The sequence below is a fragment of the Rhinoderma darwinii genome, chromosome 1, assembly GCF_050947455.1.
Source record: "Rhinoderma darwinii isolate aRhiDar2 chromosome 1, aRhiDar2.hap1, whole genome shotgun sequence".
Taxonomy (NCBI): domain Eukaryota; kingdom Metazoa; phylum Chordata; class Amphibia; order Anura; family Rhinodermatidae; genus Rhinoderma; species Rhinoderma darwinii.
In genome coordinates this window covers 339,847,837-339,851,105 of record NC_134687.1, presented here as the reverse complement: position 1 = coordinate 339,851,105, position 3,269 = coordinate 339,847,837, and positions in this window count along the sequence as shown.

The window sequence follows — 3,269 nt, the reverse complement described above, 5'->3', positions numbered from 1 at the left end:
ACTCTGGCCCTGGAACTCTGCCCCGGCCTGCCTCTGCTGCTCACCACCGCCTCTGACATTTTTGAACATACCCCACTTTAACTTGATTTTAAATGGTTCACTTTCAAATGTTTCACTTTCAGTAGCAGAAATGTCATTCTTTGACATTTGGGCCTTTTTATTTTCCCACTGCTGCTTGGTCACCAAATGGATCTCCTTGGATTGAGGCCTAGTCCTCTCACCCACCGCCCTGGAACTCTGCCCCGGACTACGCTGCCTGCCGTCACACCCTGGCCCTGGAACTCTGCCCCGGCCTGCCCCTGCTGTTCACCACCGCCTCTGACATTTGTGAACATACCCCACTTTAACTTGATTTTAAATGTTTCACTTTCAGTAGCAGAAATGTCATTCTTTGACATTTGGGCCTATTTATTTTCACTGCTGTTTGGTCACCAAATGGATCTCCTTATGTCGAGGCCTAGTCCTCTCCCCACCGCCCTGGAACTCTGCCCCGGCCTACGCTGCCTGCCGTCACACCCTGGCCCTGGAGCTCTGCCCCGGCCTGTGCTGCCGTCACACTCTGGCCCTGGAACTCTGCCCCGGCCTGCCTCTGCTGCTCACCACCGCCTCTGACATTTTTGAACATACCCCACTTTAACTTGATTTTAAATGGTTCACTTTCAAATGTTTCACTTTCAGTAGCAGAAATGTCATTCTTTGACATTTGGGCCTTTTTATTTTCACTGCTGCTTGGTCACCAAATGGATCTCCTTGGATTGAGGCCTAGTCCTCTCACCCACCGCCCTGGAACTCTGCCCCGGCCTACGCTGCCTGCCGTCACACCCCTGGCCCTGGAACTCTGCCCCGGCCTACCTCTGCTGTTCACTACCGCCTCTGACATTTGTGAACATACCCCACTGTAACTTGATTTTAAATGTTTCACTTTCAGTAGCAGAAATGTCATTCTTTGGCATTTGGGCCTTTTTATTGTCACTGCTGTTTAGTCACCAAATGGATCTCCTTGGATTGAGGCCTAGTCCTCTCCCCACCGCCCTGGAACTCTGCCCCGGCCTACGCTGCCTGCCGTCACACCCCTGGCCCTGGAACTCTGCCCCGGCCTGCCTCTGCTGCTCATTACCGTCTCTGACATTTCTGGAACATACCCCACTTTAACTTGATTTTAAATGTTTCACTTTCAGTATTAAAAGTGTCATTCTTTGACATTTGGGCCTTTTTATTGTCACTGCTGTTTAGTCACCAAATGATGTCCTTGGATTGAGGCCTAGTCCTCTCCCCACCGCCCTGGAACTCTTCCCCGGCCTACGCTGCCTGCCGTGACACCCCTGGCCCTGGAACTCTGCCCCGGCCTGCCTCTGCTGCTCATTACCGTCTCTGACATTTCTGGAACATACCCCACTTTAACTTGATTTTAAATGTTTCACTTTCAGTATTAAAAGTGTCATTCTTTGACATTTGGGCCTTTTTATTTTCACTGCTGTTTGGTCACCAAATGGATCTCCTTACCTACCAGCAATCACCCTGGTTCTCTGGCTGGGCATGGGGATGCAAGTTGCTCCCGCTGACCCCCTTCCACCCCACCGGGACCTACCTGCAATCACTCTGGAACTCTGGCTGGGCATAGGGACACAGGTTGGTCCCGCTGCCCCCCCTTCCACCCCACCGGGACCTACCTGCAATCACCCTGGAACTCTGGCTGGGCATGGGGATGCGGTTTGCTCCCGCTGACCCCCTTCCACCCCACCGGGACCTACCTGCAATCACTCTGGAACTCTGGCTGGGCATATTGACACAGGTTGGTCCCGCTGCCCCCCCTTCCACACCACCGGGACCTACCTGCAATCACCCTGGAACTCTGGCTGGGCATGGGGATGCAGTTTGCTCCCGCTGACCCCCTTCCACCCCACCGGGACCTACCAGCAATCACCCTGGAACTATGGCTGGGCATGGGGATGCAAGTTGCTCCCGCTGCCCCCCCACCGGGTCCTTCCAGCAATCACCCTGGAACTCTGGCTGGGCATGGGGATGCAGGTTGCTCCCGCTGCCCCCCCTTCCACCGCACCGGGACCTACCACCAATCACCCTGGAAATCTGGCTGGGCATGGGGATGCAGGTTGCTCCCGCTGACCCCCTTCCACCCCACCGGGACCTACCTGCAATCACCCTGGAACTCTGGCTGGGCATGGGGATGCAGGTTGCTCCCGCTGCCCCCCCTTCCACCGCACCGGGACCTACCAGCAATCACCCTGGAACTATGGCTGGGCATGGGGATGCAAGTTGCTCCCGCTGCCCCCCCCACCGGGTCCTTCCAGCAATCACCCTGGAACTCTGGCTGGGCATGGGGATGCAGGTTGCTCCCGCTGCCCCCCCTTCCACCGCACCGGGACCTACCACCAATCACCCTGGAACTCTGGCTGGGCATGGGGATGCAGGTTGCTCCCGCTGACCCCCTTCCACCCCACCGGGACCTACCAGCAATCACCCTGGAACTCTGGCTGGGCATGGGGATGCAGGTTGCTCCCGCTGCCCCCCCACCGGGACCTACCTGCAATCACTCTGGAACTCTGGCTGGGCATGGGGATGCAGGTTGCTCCCGCTGCCCCCCTTCCACCCCACCGGGACCTACCAGCAATCACCCTGGAACTATGGCTGGGCATGGGGATGCAAGTTGCTCCCGCTGCCCCCCCACCGGGTCCTTCCAGCAATCACCCTGGAACTCTGGCTGGGCATGGGGATGCAGGTTGCTCCCGCTGCCCCCCCTTCCACCGCACCGGGACCTACCACCAATCACCCTGGAACTCTGGCTGGGCATGGGGATGCAGGTTGCTCCCGCTGACCCCCTTCCACCCCACCGGGACCTACCTGCAATCACCCTGGAACTCTGGCTGGGCATGGGGATGCGGTTTGCTCCCGCTGACCCCCTTCCACCCCACCGGGACCTACCTGCAATCACTCTGGAACTCTGGCTGGGCATATTGACACAGGTTGGTCCCGCTGCCCCCCCTTCCACACCACCGGGACCTACCTGCAATCACCCTGGAACTCTGGCTGGGCATGGGGATGCAGTTTGCTCCCGCTGACCCCCTTCCACCCCACCGGGACCTACCAGCAATCACCCTGGAACTATGGCTGGGCATGGGGATGCAAGTTGCTCCCGCTGCCCCCCCACCGGGTCCTTCCAGCAATCACCCTGGAACTCTGGCTGGGCATGGGGATGCAGGTTGCTCCCGCTGCCCCCCCTTCCACCGCACCGGGACCTACCACCAATCACC